This window comes from Protopterus annectens, chromosome 8.part1 (genome assembly GCF_019279795.1).
Source record: "Protopterus annectens isolate FY-2018-M chromosome 8.part1, PAN1.0, whole genome shotgun sequence".
In the NCBI taxonomy this organism is placed as follows: domain Eukaryota; kingdom Metazoa; phylum Chordata; order Ceratodontiformes; family Protopteridae; genus Protopterus; species Protopterus annectens.
In genome coordinates this window covers 377,871,483-377,887,765 of record NC_056742.1, presented here as the reverse complement: position 1 = coordinate 377,887,765, position 16,283 = coordinate 377,871,483, and the positions used below count along the sequence as shown (strand labels likewise).

General features: G+C 42.4%; 1 protein-coding gene across 4 annotated transcripts in view; it reads left to right on the top strand.

Annotated features, from left to right (window-relative positions):
- Window positions 1-16,283, top strand: part of PHKB (phosphorylase kinase regulatory subunit beta) — a 3,137,540-nt gene that overhangs the window by 671,108 nt on the left and 2,450,149 nt on the right. The gene's annotated exons all lie outside the window — the stretch shown is intronic.

The following is a 16,283-nucleotide window of genomic DNA, read 5'->3' as shown; positions in this document are numbered from 1 at the left end:
TCACCTCCTATCTTAACTACTAATTGTTGAGATTCATCTGCTTCTTACCTTTGCATAATTACATCTTCCATAAATATTTCCATTTGTACTATTACTTGATTTCCACATTCCTCTGTGTTATACAAATTTTCACAAAATTTCTGGAATATCTCTAAAACCTGTACAGGATCTCTGGTTATTTGTCTTGATCTTCATCGTGTTCCACTGCTGCAGTCATTACACTTGAGTTATCCTGCTGTCAGGCGGTCCAGCAGTCGGCCAGAGTTCCAAAGTCTTGGTCCGGCGTCGGTTGCTGTCGCCTCTTCCCTGACGTCAGTGCAACAGGGGTATATAAGATGCAGCCAATGCCATTTTCTTCAGTCTTAATTGCCGCGCGGTGCCCAAAGCAAAAGCAGTTCACAAGTGCCAGTCGGCCGTCTCCTGAGATTTTCTTTCCGAATCCAGAACCGAAGTCTTCTACAAAGCTAAGTACCCCGTTGGGGAAACATTTTCTTGCCTCAGACTGATGTCAGTAAAAGTTATTAACTGTATTTCTTGTGGGAAGCAAATACCTCATAAGCATTTCCATTCCTATTGTATCCCATGCCTAGGCCATGACCACAACGTTACTGGTTGTCGGTTTTGTGCTAGGTTTAACAAGCGCACTATTAAATGTCTGTTTGATTTTGACCGACATTATTTTGGTAGAAAATTCAATTATGACATGCTGTCGGAACTTCCGACGACCGGAATACACAAAAAGCGCAAAGACAAGGATAGGAATCCGGGGCCCAAAACTGACGACGAAGCCTCTTCTAGGCCAGTCACCGGTTCGCCGGTTTTCAGCGAGGCGCCTTCGCAGCCCCTGACGACCGTTTCTGTAGAACCACAAGCCGCCTCTGACTCCCACGTGGAGATGGCTGGGACTTCGGACGCACAAGCTCTTCAGCCTACCGAGACTAACCTTTCAGAGGTATCCGGAGTAGCTGAGCAACCCACAGCAACAGAGGGTGTCTTCAGACCTACTCAGTTAAGCATTAAACCCTCAGCTAAGTCTAAGCCTCCTTTAAAGTCAAAGAAACAAATACAGCATTTTCCAGGACAGGCCTCCATGCCTAAGAAACAAATGCTCAAAATGGCTGAAGACCTAATTACTCTGATCAGGGGGTCCCATCCCCCTCCTGATAAAAGGCCTAGACAGGATGCAGACTATGACTCATTCGACCAGGTGTCCATCTCTTCTGATTCATCCTCAGACCTAGGATACTCTTTACCCCCTTATGAGGATTCTGATGCTGAGGAATCAATTCCATCAGCCTCACCACCTGAGGACTACTCCTTTGGGGAAACCCTACATACCATGATGGAGCATTTCCACTGGGAAGGCCAGGATTACTCAGAATCCAAGAAAAGGCTCCGAGACTTCCTTTTATTACCTCAACACAGACCCCTTGCTATTCCACCAGTGTTAGATATTGTGGATGATGTTTATACTGAATCCAGCTTAAATCCTGATTCCTTACCTCCAGCCCCTGTTAAACCTGACAGATACTACAGAGTCCCTGACTCACATAAATTTCTGTATAAAAGCCCTGTCGCTGACCCTGAAACTATTTCTCAGGGACCCAAAGGAGTTAAGGCCTCATCAGCCAAGAATCCAGTTCCCTCTGACAGAAATTCCAGAGCATTAGACAGATGGGGAAAGAAAGTATATACGTCTGCAACTTTAGCAATGAGAGCCTTAAATTGCCAGTTTCACATGCTAAAATATCAGCAATTTTTACTGTCTCAGTTAAAACAAAAAATGCTTCCAGAATCAGATCCTCCTAATTTTAAAGAAATGCAGGATTTATTGCATGCAGCTGAACAAGTGGGAAAGCATACTTTGCAATGTGGTTTTGATTCTCTAGAGGCCTCCTGCAGAGCAGCAGTTACAGGCTCTGTCATTAGAAGACATGCTTGGTTAAAAGAACATGCGTTACCAGATCATGTTAAAGCAAAATTATTGGATGCACCTTTGCAGCAGGATGTGTTATTTGGAGTTAAGGCAGAAGAGGTATTAAAGAAAATGGAGGATAAGGCAAAATCTATGCAAACGGTGAAGGATTTCTTACAGGTTCACCCTCCTAGATTTAGCAGAAGCTGGCCAGCTAAGAATTGGTCCTTTCCAATTACAGACAGACCTCAAAGGGGAAGATACAGACGTCCAAGAGGTAGAGGTCAAACACAAGGTCCTTACAGGCCTCGACAATGGGTTGCATCAGGCCAGAAAGAAGGGGAAGACAGGCCACAACCATATAAAAAGCAGCTCCAATGACTTCCTACTACAGCTGCCAAACAAATCCTTCTTGGCAGCCCCCTTGGGAGGAAAACTGACACTCTTCTACCACAATTGGCAAATGATCACCAAAGACAAATGGATTCTCAACATTGTATTTTAAGGTTACAGGTTCCACTTTCACACTCTGCCAAGGTTAAAAGGAATGCTAAATCTGCCACCAAATCAATGGGCAGAGGCTCAAAAACAAATTACAGCACTCATGGATATGAGAGCTATTCAAAAGGTACCATCACAGGAGCAAGGACAAGGATTTTACTCAAGACTCTTTCTGGTACCCAGAAAGGACAAAGCCTGGAGGCCCATTCTGGATCTTTCATCTCTAAACACTTACCTGGATGTTCCGAAATTCAAAATGTTGACATTACAGCAGCTTCTTCCCATGCTGGGCAAGAAAGCTTGGCTCGTGATTTTGGACCTCAGAGGCATACCTGCATGTCCCTATCAGACAAAACTGCAGAAGATACCTCAGATTCATAGCTGGTTCAATGCACTACCAATTCTCTGCACTGCCCTTTGGCTTATCTACTGCGCCCAGGGTCTTCACAAAGTGCCTGGCACCAGTAATTGCATTTTGCAGACAGAAAGGAATTCAAATTTATCTGTACCTGGACGACTGCCTGATTCAAGTAGAGAGCAAGGACATTCTTCTAAAGCATCTGGCGTTTGTAAAAAAGTTATTAAGTTGCCTGGGGTACACAGTAAATGAAGAGAAATCAAAACTAGTGCCCTCACAAGAGATTATATTCCTGGGTGCCATCTTGAACACAACAGCCAAGATGGCTTATCTCACGCCAGACAAACGAGGACAACTGACTCAATACTTTCAATTGATGGCAACAAAGACCCAGCTCCCTGCAAGAAAAATTCTGCAGGCCTTGGGTTACATGGCATCCTGCATACTACTAATTCCATATGCCAGACTGCATATGAGGAAACTACAATGGTACCTAAAGAATGTATGGTCTCAACACTGTCAAAGTTTGGAAACCGTTATACCACTAATCCCTTGCCTTCAACAGGAGTTTCAATGGTGGGCTCAAGCTTGTCACCTCAACAAGGGACAGACTTTTACACAACCCACAGCCAGGCAAACACTGACAACAGATGCATCGGATTACGCCTGGGGAGCACACATGGTAGGCAAATGTATTCAGGGCACGTGGTCCGCAGAACAAAGGCATCTTCACATCAATCAAAAAGAGATGCTAGCTGTACAAAATGTGATTATAGCTTTCAAGGACCTGCTGCATCCAGGACAACTACTACTAAAGACAGACAACACCACAGTTATGTGGTACATAAACAAGCAAGGGGGCACTCACTCCTACCCCCTATACAGACAAGCTATGACCTTATGGAACATAGCTATAAACCTTCAAGTTCATCTGCAAGCACAATTCCTGCCAGGGGAGAAAAACACACTGGCAGACGACTTAAGCAGAAACATCATGGATCCCCACGAATGGGAGTTGAATCCACAAATATTCAGAATGATAACACAGAAATGGTGGAGCCCGGACATAGATCTGTTTGCATCCCCAATAAACTGCCAGCTACAAAAATTCTGCACAAGGAGTTACCATCCACAAGCATGGAAAGTGGATGCCTTCTCATTCAGCTGGAAGAACCTACAAGTATACACTTTCCCACCACTACCTCTCCTGCCAAAGGTACTTGTAAAAGCCAGGCAGGAAGAGCCAAAGATGATCCTGATTGCACCAGACTGGCCACGCCGGCACTGCTACCCAATCTTAAGGAGCTTAGCACAAGAACCACCCTGGATTTTGCCTCAAATCCCACATCTGCTGACTCAGCACAACAAACAAATACTACACAGCCAGCTAAAGACCTTAAACTTAGCTGCATGGAAGATTCCTTAGTCAAGCAAGCAATGCCTCTCTCCAAAGCTGTTATGGATGTCATTCTGGAGGCCAGAAGGCCTAGTACCAGGAAAGCCTATTCGGATAAATGGAAGAGATTCTGTGACTGGAACCAAGCTCACAGCCTTGACCCTCTTGTCCCAAACATTCCTCAGATACTACAATATTTAACTGAGATGCTGGACAAAGGAGACTCCTTCTCATCCGTCAAGATCCACGCCTCTGTCATCTCTGCTCATTACAAAACGGATCCACCAATTTTCTCTAATCCTCTGTTAAAACACTACCTCAGAGGGGCTAAAAACATAAGACCGCCCCGTAGAGCACCTACTCCAACTTGGGACCCCAACTTTGTTTTGGAGAAGCTAACTTTACCTCCTTTTGAGCCAGCCAACACAGCAGAATTAAAATATATCTCTTAGAAAACTGCTCTGCTCCTGGCAATAACATCAGCACGAAGAGCTTCAGAATTACAGGCACTAATGGCAGTGGAACCTTTCCTCATTTTCCACCAGGACAGGGTGTCTTTACGAACTAACCCTACTTTTATGCCAAAGGTGGTATCCAGTGTGGCTCTAAACCAAACTATTCACCTGCCAATTTTTTATCCTAAACCACAGAATAAAGGAGAGAGACTACTGCACTCTTTGGACATTCACAGGCAATTACGCTTCTGCTTGGACAAAATCAAAGCTTTCAGAAAATCTGAGCAATTATTGGTAGCATATGCAGCAGGAGCACAGGGAAAAGACAGACTATTTCAAAATGGATAGGACATTGTATACGTTTCTGCTACACATACCATGGAAAGCCTGTACCTAGCAGCATTAGATCTCACTCCACCAGGGCAACAGTCACTTCAACTGCATACCTCAGGGGAGTACCTACCAAGGATATTTTGGAAGCAGCAACTTGGAGTTCTGTACACACCTTCACCAAGTATTACCATCTGCCTCTATACTCTAAATCTAGAGCTGGCTTCGCCACTGCAGTGCTGCAGGGCCTTATAGCCACCCCAAATGCCTTATAGGACCAGCCACCCTTCCCCAGCTTTGGGATTCTACCCAAGTGTAATGACTGCAGCAGTGTAACACGATGAACATAGTACAGTTTTGTACCTGCCATAAATGTAGATATTCGAGTGTAGACACTGCTGCAGTCCAGGTTACCCTCCCTCCTTCCCCTCTTACTGGCTGGTACGTACCTATGTCTTCTACCCTTACTACCTATGGGGAGTATTTGCTGGTAGCTGTAAGTTGTTTTTTGCTTTTCTTATGTATGTCTTATTAGCAATTGGAATTGCCTACATATTTAGAGGCACCTGACATCTGGGGCAAGAAAAACTGAAGAAAATGGCGTCGGCTGCATCTTGTATACCCCTGTCGCACTGACGTCAGGGAGGAGGCGACAGCAACCAACGCCGGACCAAGACTTTGGAACTCTGGCCGACTGCTGGACCACCTGACGGCAGGATAACCCAAGTGTAATGACTGCAGCAGTGTCTACACTCAAACATCTACATTTATGGTAGGTACAAAACTGTACTTTATAGCTTCCCTAAATTTGGTGACAAGTAGCTCTCAACTAATCATAGACAAATTTCAACAGAATCGGGGACAAATCCAGAAAAAAATCAGGGACACTTTTAAAATATTAGTGCTATTAACTTGAGACATTGACAGAATCAGAGCATATGAATTAGTATACATTTTCTGAAATAAAAGAAGTCTATAATTAGATGCAATTCACCCTTTTCCTCTAAAAGTCACTAGTTTTAGGAGGGATTAAGAGGGACAGAGCTAAAATTTGGGTCAAAATCAGGGACAGTCTTGTTGCCTAAGTCGTGTCCTAAAAATGTTTGTGCTGTGGAGTCATCAGAAATAGTTTAACTGCAGTCTTTCCAAATTCATGCATATTATTCAGATACTCCCTTATTTTTTCTTTAGCACTCTGCATCGGTTTCTCGTCCTGTTCTGTGAGAGTCCCCTTATTCTGCAGTACTTTAATCTTTGTCAGACCCTCTTAGTAATTACTATTACTTCTTAATCATATCTCTTTCTCTTTCATTTCAAACCTATTTTTACAAATACAGTGAGCTGATCGAAGGAAGGACACTCAGCAAACTCGGAGCTACAATATATAACATTAAGTATCCTGTTTTTTGTTTATTTTGTTCTTTATTTCTTTGTTGTTTATAGCACTTTGTGTACTGTGTATTTTTTCTAGCTAGTTTCACTGTGTGTGAGGCATTAACTGGAAATTGTCCACTCTTATTAAGCATCTGTTGCGTTTTTTGTTTATGATAACTTGATGCAGTTAAACTCTTTTTCTAGTGGCTCCTTTAGCTGTTTAAAACTTTCATTTAAAGGCTCACTGCTGCTCTTCAGCTGTGAGTAACATTTCTGCTGTTTGTTCTAAGTAGTGGGGATATTTGTAGCATTTCCATATTCAGGCTTGTATTTGGGCCTAGTGTTTGTGGAGGCTGTGTGTCTGAGCACATAATTCAGGGACATCTTGTTTTAGCCAAAGCCATTAGGCATTTCAGTGAGAGAGAATTGTTTGAGGTCATTGGCTGACTGAGGTCTCCTGGACTACAGCTTAGACTAAGCACCTCATTGGTTCTTTTGAGATTTCTTTCTTAAAAGCTGTCACAGGTTTCAACTTTCTGTTACCTAAGAAGCTCAGTTGTGAGTGTTCAGCCATTTTACAGTGAGCTGATCGAAGGAAGCACACTCCAATATATAACATTAAGTATCCTGTTTTTTGTTTATTTTGTTCTTTATTTCTTTGTTGTTTATAGCACTTTGTGTACTGTGTATTTTTTCTAGCTAGTTTCACTGTGTGTGAGGTATTAACTGGAAATTGTCCACTCTTATTAAGCATCTGTTGGGTTGTTTGTTTATGATAACTTGTTGCAGTTAAACTCTTTTTTCTAGTGGCTCCTTTAGCTGTTTAAAACTTTCATTTAAAGGCTCACTGCTGCTCTTCAGCTGTGAGTAACATTTCTGCTGTTTGTTCTAAGTAGTGGGGATATTTGTAGCATTTCCATATTCAGGCTTGTATTTGGGCCTAGTGTTTGTGGAGGCTGTGTGTCTGAGCACATAATTCAGGGACATCTTGTTTTAGCCAAAGCCATCAGGCATTTCAGTGAGAGAGAATTGTTTGAGGTCATTGGCTGACTGAGGTCTCCTGGACTACAGCTTAGACTAAGCACCTCATTGGTTCTTTTGAGATTTCTTTCTTAAAAGCTGTCTCAGGTTTCAACTTTCTGTTACCTAAGAAGCTCAGTTGTGAGTGTTCAGCCATTTTACAGTGAGCTGATCAAGGAAGGACACTCAGCAAACTCGGAGCTACAATATATAACATTAAGTATCCTGTTTTTGTTTATTTTGTTCTTTATTTCTTTGTTGTTTATAGCACTTTGTGTACTGTGTATTTTTTCTAGCTAGTTTCACTGTGTGTGAGGTATTAACTGGAAATTGTCCACTCTTATTAAGCATCTGTTGGGTTGTTTGTTTATGATAACTTGTTGCAGTTAAACTCTTTTTTTCTAGTGGCTCCTTTAGCTGTTTAAAACTTTCATTTAAAGGCTCACTGCTGCTCTTCAGCTGTGAGTAACATTTCTGCTGTTTGTTTCCCACCCTCCCTCCTGGTATAGTGTTTTTATAGTTGGTGGCTTTGCAGTTGCCCGCCCCTAGTGTAAATTTGATCTGGGGCCCTCCTTCCAGTCCAGTCTAGTGTCATTACCTCATTCTACCCAGTACAGGGAGAGCATTTGAGAAGGCCAATCAGCTTAGTTTCTGCTACTCCTTTCTCTCTTTCCTTTCTCTCTTTCCAAAAAAAAAAAAAAAAAAAAAATGTATCTGCTTTTACTGTATTTGTTTTTTCCTACTTTATTTTGCTTTTGCGTCATCTTAAAAGTACTCAATTGTATTTATTACTGCTTGGTGTAACTCATTGTAAGCCTTTAGTTTAAGCACCTGGGCTTCAGACCAGTTTTACATTAGGAAGGTTTGTGGTCTGCACTGTAGTGGCAGAACAGGTAGCTTACATCCTTCTAAGTTGGGAAATGCTGATTGAGGGCTCAGTGTCTGTTATTCTAAAAGTGTATTAATTATGGTTTAAGCACTTGGGCTTGAGGCCAGTTATTTTACATTAAGAGGGTTCGTGTTCTGCACTCTTGTGGGAGGAGAGGCTGGACTCTGTCCTTCTGAGCTGGGAATTTCTGGTTAAAGCTTATAGTGCCTGCATATTTGAACTGCTTCTTACTGAAATTGGTACACCTCGTTTGCTGTAGCATAGACTAGATCCAGGCCTGCTGAATCTAGCTTTGTTTGTATAACTTGAGCACTAATCCAGGCATTCTTTAAAGTATTCAGTTGTATTTATTACTGCTGGTAGTAACTTGATTAAAGTGTAGCTATCATTTCTAAGTCTTTTGGATTAGGCACTTGGGCTTCAGACCAGTTGTTTTACATTAGGAAGGTTTGTGGCCTGCACTGTGGTGGCAGGACAGGTAGCTTACATCCTTCTAAGTTGGGAACTGCTGATTGAGAGCTCAGTGTCTGTTATTCTAAAAGTGTATTAGTTCTGGTTTAAGCACTTGGGCTTCAGGCCAGTTATTTTACGTTAAGAAGGATTGCGGTCTGCACTCTTGTGGGAGGAGAGGCTGGACTCTGCCCTTCTGAGCAGGGAATTTCTTGTTAGAGGCTTATAGTGCCTGCATATTCTAACAGTTTCTTACTTAAATTGGTACACCTTGTTTGCTGTAGCATAGACTAGATCCAGGCCTGCTGAATCTAGCTTTATTTGTATGCTTGTTGTTTGTTTATTTCCCTGAAACGCTAATTCCACCTAAAACGCGGCCTTTTAGCACTTCTGTGGATCCCTAGTGATATCTGCATTGCTTACTGTACTTATTTCCTTGTTTCACTTGAAAGAAAGTTACTGTTTGTCGTTTTTGTATTTGTTACCTGTAACACATTGCATTTAAGTTACCTGGCACTTGCTCACTAAAGCAATTATATAAGTCAGCTCTAAAAAATTAAAAGCACTACACCCTCACAAACTCCCCTTGAGTACCTTGTTCCGCATTGGCCCTTTTTTTCAATTATAAAGGAATTCCCAATACTATTGTAGCATGTCCAAAGGTCAGTTCTCAATCTCTCCGGTCCAGCTGGTGAATCTGGGAATCTTGAGGCAACGTTACAACTGCCTCATGTACACAGACAACCCTCTCCTCCTCCCAACAAATTCCAACACATGTGAGAGATGCAACCATATAGCCAAACTGGAGGCTAAGCTCTCTCAACTCAGTACTGGCGTAACCAGTCAGGAGGAGAAGGAAACCACACTCACTACAATTCCAGTCTCACATAGACCTACCACGACAACAAACCAAACACATAAACACACAAAAACATACTGGAGGCTCTAAATAAAAATCTGCCTAAGCAGCAGAGACCTCCAAAGCAGACACCCAAGCAACCGCTACCCCAAAACAAAACACGTGCAACACATAGCTCACAAAGCCAGTGTGCGAACAGTCACAGCCCTTAAGGCTAAACAACACACCTGATACACTTGTAATAGGTGACTCTATCATCAGGCACACTGACGTCCCGCTCACCAGGCTGAACAAGGAGAAGGTCACGGTGAGCTGCCTGTCGGGCGCTAGGATCCGCCACATAACACAAGCACTCAGGTCACTCCAAGGCAAGTACAAATATGACTCAGTCATTGTCCATGCTGGTGTGAATGACCTGAGACGCCTCCCTGGACTACATGAAAAGAGACATAGAGGAGCTCTCTGAGCATGTAGCCCAGGCCGGTATGACCCTGACCTTGAGTAGCATCTTACCCTCACCAAGAATGATGCCACAATATGAAGACAAGATGATCAATTTCAACAATTGGCTTAAGTGTTGGTGTCATTCAAAGGGGATCCAATGCCTGTCAGCCTGGGATGACATGCTCGACAAGCCACGATGCTTCGCTAGGGACGGCTTGCACCTGTCACCCTGGGCTTTGGATATTGGCAAAGGCTCTTGCTACCCCATAGTGCCTTTTTAGGCAAGGCTCAAAAGACAAACCCACCTCCATAGGTATCACAAGGGATAAGAAACTAAGAGTAATGCTACTCAACGCCAGAAGTCTAAACCTCAAGATGCATGCACTCGAAACTCTCCTTAGCATGGAGAACATCGATATCTGTGCAGTAACAGAAACCTGGTTCAAGGCTCCCAAGAGCACCCCAGCACTACCAGGTTATACCTCATACCATGCTTTTCGGCCCCAAAACTTGGACCGAACCACAAAAGGAGGGGGAGTATCAATATTCGTCAAAGATACCCACACCTCCAGGTTGGTGGCACAGCACGAAGCATCAGAGACTATCCATGTGCAACTAACTGTGGGTAAAACTGCCTTCCAGTTTATAGCCTGCTACAGACCACCCTCCCAAACTCAGGAACCCCACTTGGCCTTCCTGAGAATACTGGAAAATATGAAGGTCTCTCCAAACACCATTATATTGGGCGACTTCAACTACCCAAACATAGACTGGGAGCATTACTCTAGCTCCAACACCCTAGCCCAAAGGTTCCTAGAATTTATAAACTCAAATGCTATGGAACAACTTGTTACCACTCCCACAAGAGGGGAAAACATACTGGACCTGATCATCACCAACATGGGGACACTATACTCCAGACCAGAAGTGTATCCCTCACTGGTAAGATCAGACCATAAACTAATCTGACTGGATATTCACATTCCGACCCCACCCCCTGCCCAGAAAACCACAGTGAAAAACTTCTCTAAAGCAAATTTCACACCTCAAAACCAAGGAAATCCTTCAAAGCCCCGGGCCTGTGGAAAATACGTCCCAGACCGCAGAATCCTTTATAAACGCATTCTATGAACACCTTCAGGAATGCATGGATCATGCAATCCCAAATAAAACCAAGACCCAATCCTCCAAAGGCAGACATCCTGTCTGGTGGACCCCAGCCATAAACAAACTATACAATAGAAGGAGGAAGCTACTACATGATAGAGCAAAATCCCAAAAAGGGAAGGCATCTCTGATCAGTATTAGCAAAAAACTACGGGCACTCATAAAATCGTCTAAGGCCAGCTTGAGAGAAAAATTGCACAGGACACTAAGGATAATCACAAGGCTTTCTTTAGTTATGTTAGGAACCTGGGTGGGAATTCCCAGATATGCTCAGAATTGGTCCAAAATGACAAAAAATACACCGAGCCCACAGACATTGCCAACATCCTAGCTGACAGGTTCAGTGCAAACTTCTCCCCCCCTCCCCACCAAAAGGGCAAATATCTATCCCAACAGAGTGCTGCCCCCCTGACATCTCAGATGCTCAGGTAAGAGCCGCCCTCTCCAAAGCAAAAAAACACAGCATCAATGGGACCAGATGGTGTCCCGGGCTCCCTACATGAACTCCAAGAAGAGCTAAACCCAAACATAAAACTACTGTTCAATCTTAGCCTTACTACAGGATATGTACCCAAAGAGTGGCGTACAGCAACAGTGGTCCCTCTCCACAAAGGTGGTGCCTCAACGGATCCTGGAAACTATCGCCCATAAGCCTGACTAGCTTGGTCTGCAAAGCTATGGAAAGGATCATCATGGACCTCATAAATAAAGATATTGGGGACCTACAGACACTGGATCCTACCCAGTTTGGCTTTGTTAAGGGCAGATCCTGCCTCTTAAACCTGGTCGATTTCTTTGAAACAGTCACCAAGGCCATTGACGAGGGGAAGGTGGTCCACACAGCCTACCTGGACCTCGCAAAAGCCTTCGATACAATACCCCGCTCGGGCATTATAGATAAGCTCACCAGCCTAAATATAAACCCCTATGTCACTAGATGGGTTGCAAACTGGCTCAAAGACAGAACCCACATGGTTAGAATTGCTGGAGTCATGTCAGACTCCAAACCAGTTACAAGTGGCGTCCCACAAAGCTCAGTCCTGGGACCTCTCTTGTTCGGTATATATTTCTCGGCGGTACAGGCCAACACGGAAGGACTGTGGCTGACCAAGTTCGCAGATGACTGCAAACTGGGTGCCATAATCAACTCTCCAGCCGACACAAGCATCCTCCAAAAGGGCCTCATAGAAACAGACAACTGGTGCCAGAGCCATGGCCTCAAGCTAAACGCCAAAAGTGTATAGTCATCCCTTTGGCAAAAACAAAGTGCCCACAAATTACCACATAGGTGGTAATCCATTAAGTAGAGAAGAAGTCATTAGGGACCTGGGGACCCAAGTTGATAGCAATCTCTCATTTGACAACCACTTGGCCAAAGTGGTTAGAAAAACATTTTATATAGCCCACCTAATCATGAAGGGATTCACATCTAGATCAAGGGAGGTCATCGTGCCTCTTTACTCATCCCTCATCAGGCCCATAATTGAATACAATGCCCCTTTTGGGATGTACCTTACCAGACACCTGCAGCAACTGGAAAGACCCCAAAAGTACCTCACCAAGAGGATCAAAGGGCTCAAACAGATGCCATATGCTGCCCGGTTAAAGAAACTCCAGCTCTACTCAGTGGCATACCGCCTGCTCAGAGGCGATCTGTGCCTGACGTATAAAGCCATGTCCAACCCGGAATTAATGGACATGCTGCACCACAGAAAATCCAAATCCCATCGAGCCTCGCGCTCGAGAGACTTGAACCTCAGCACTGAAATAAATAGGACATGCTGGAGGGACAGATTCATAACCCAGAGGCTCCCTTCACTCTGGAATAAAATCCCAGTCCAGGTTAGGCAGAGTCCCACATTGACTCTCTTCAAGAGGAATCTTGATGAGTGGATGGGAGATCGTAGGTTTACCCCGGCTATCACTTCTGAGTCACTGTTAGACAGAGGCACAGTATACTAACCTCAAAAAAAGGCATAGCAAAATTAATTTAAAATGGGTGGCGAAAGCCAAACATACTCTGGCTAGGCTTATAAATGCCCTAGGGCAGATAGCCTAGTATGAACCTATGAACCTATGAACATCTACATTTATGGTAGGTACAAAACTGTACTTTATAGCTTCCCTAAATTTGGTGACAAGTAGCTCTCAACTAATCATAGACAAATTTCAACAGAATCGGGGACAAATCCAGAAAAAATCAGGGACACTTTTAAAATATTAGTGCTATTAACTTGAGACATTGACAGAATCAGAGCATATGAATTAGTATACATTTTCTGAAATAAAAGAAGTCTATAATTCTTCAATATTGTCATTATTCATTAGATGCAATTCACCCTTTTCCTCTAAAAGTCACTAGTTTTAGGAGGGATTAAGAGGGACAGAGCTAAAATTTGGGTCAAAATCAGGGACACTCTTGTTGCCTAAGTCGTGTCCTAAAAATGTTTGTGCTGTGGAGTCATCAGAAATAGTTTAACTGCAGTCTTTCCAAATTCATGCATATTATTCAGATACTCCCTTATTTTTTCTTTAGCACTCTGCATCGGTTTCTCGTCCTGTTCGAGTCCCCTTATTCTGCAGTACTTTAATCTTTGTCAAACCCCCTTAGTAATTACTATTACTTTTTAATCATATCTCTTTCTCTTTCATTTCAAACCTATTTTTAAACTCCATTTTCATTTTGTCCCAGTCACTGGCTATAACTTCGTAAGATATTTCTGTCTTATTTAGTAATTCTCAAATAATTTCCACTACCCTTTCCTTAAATTCCTCTCTTTTTAAAGGGTAAGTGAGAAAGCGCCAGTGTTTCATTTTTACTTCATTACCCTGCATTTTTATCTTAGTTTTTATTGGTACGTGATCAGAAATAGTTATCAAATGTGTGTCAAAGCTTTCAAGTAAATGCAAATGTTCCTATGAAATATAATTTCTGCCTAGTCTAGCCCAGTTTTTATACTTTGGAGAATAATATGTTAATTTTCTGAGAGTTCCTTCTGCTAAATTCATATGTTCCATACCAAATATTGTCATAAATTTCTTCAGGAATCTTAACCTCTTTTGTTATATTGTCCCTGCTAGGTCCCCCTGGTACATCCTTACTTTTGCAAATCAAATTCCAGTCCCCATGCATAAATAACCTCTGATGAAAGCTGATTATTTCTCTGAAATTTTTCTTAAGCTCCATAATAGCAGTTTTCTGTGTAGTATAAATACATGCCATTGTAATCCTCCTCCCTTGCCAACAGCCCTTTACTACCACAAATCTAACATTGTTGTATTTGTTTCCCTCATCTATCACTATTGGAGGCCCTGTAACATTTAATATAATTCCTCCTTTTCCTCTGTCCCTAATATTCTGCTGAATATCCATTCTGAAATCCTCTGTCAAATTCACATGCTCATTTCTTTATTATGTGTCTCCTGTAGCATTGCTCTTTGCACTCTGCATTTCTTAAAATAGTTCAGTACTCTCTCCTTTTTATCAATGCCTGTAATTCCATTCACGTTCCAGGATAATATAGACAGCATAGCCATCATGATAAAAAAGTTATTGTTCCCACAAACACTTGACTCTTATAAGTCAGGTAACTTTGATATTGTAATGTCTACTGTGTCAGAGCAAGAATAGCTTAGTATCGTACTTGACCCTTCCATGTCATTTACTCAACACATGGACAGAAACGTAAGCTGGAGCTCAGTTGAAACTGCTGTAAATTCTGTCTTTCCCCAATTGCCTGCCACTCACTTTCTAAAAATGTACTTGAAAATCGCCAGTCATGGAAAACGAGCTGCATAGCTTTGTACTCCTAGTTAATGCATACACATTATTGTGATCTAATGTAGGGTTTTAAATGGCTACCTGTACATAGCAGAGCTGAAATGTTACTGAGCACACTTCTTTTTAAAATTATAATATTCAGTGTTTCCCATTAAAGTCCACTCATTTCATTAGAGAGTTATCATATCTTCTAAGAGGTAGGCAGGAATATGGCATCACATTGATCAGACCGTGCTTTGGAATAGCCATGGGTAAACTGGACCAGGAACTTGAAGCCACGTTTCTGAAGAAATTAGAACTGGAAAAAAAAACACTAATGTATTGTAATAAAAGTCTTAAGAAACACCTTCTACAGAAAGGCACCTGTACTCCCTTTCAAGAGGAAGGGTAAGCCGTTTGTGATTCCGGCATTCTTTTAAAATTTATCGCAGCTGTATTATTGCTGAAGGCTGATAAATTCTGTTTCATGCTAAATGTAAATATTGTAAACTGGTTGCTTTCTAAAGAACTGTAATTTGCATGCAGCTTACTCCTACTCTTACTGGATCTTTGAAGCATTTGTAAGATAATTGATACTTGTTTTACATTTCAGAATTGTTTATCTCTTACTGATGTTTAAATTTGATCTTTGTATGACTGTACTGTCTGTTGTTTATTATTTCAGTATTCCATAATATGTCATCTTTCCAAATGACCTTCACTAGAATTTGCAGATTCATTACCCTGGCCCCTTTTGAGAAGCATCATTACAGTCTTATTGAAGGCAGAATGGCAGAACACGCTCTAAAGGATGAAGACTTCTTCATTCTTATCGGACTAACTGAAACAGTATATCACTGCAAGCTTAGGATGCAAACTAATGGTGCTGTAGTGTTTACATGCTTTAATAAAAAATGCATTTTAGTAATCGTAGTAATCTTCCCCTCTGTGGTTAGAAACCACAGGGATTACTTCTTTTCTCCCTTAGAATTGTATTGGCTTATAAGAGCTCAGGTGGGAACTCTAGCAACATTATAGGTGCCACAGCAGTCTTCACATTGAAGTTACTGCATTAGGCACACCCCTCACCACCTACATCCTTCCTCCAGTACTTCACTTTATAGCTTAAAACCATGTGCATGTTCTCATCATCATTAACCACAGGTGACCTTCTGACCTTAGGCATGTGCTTTCCCCAGTGCAACTCCTAAAGATAAGGCTGAGAAATGTGCGTCAGCCCCTCCAACCCTTTACACACATACTGGGACATGCCAGTCACATGAATAATGTATGGCCACATACATACATAGACACGTACCTTGTTGTACAGATTGTTTCAGTTGCAGCCCTGATTTACCTGGAAAA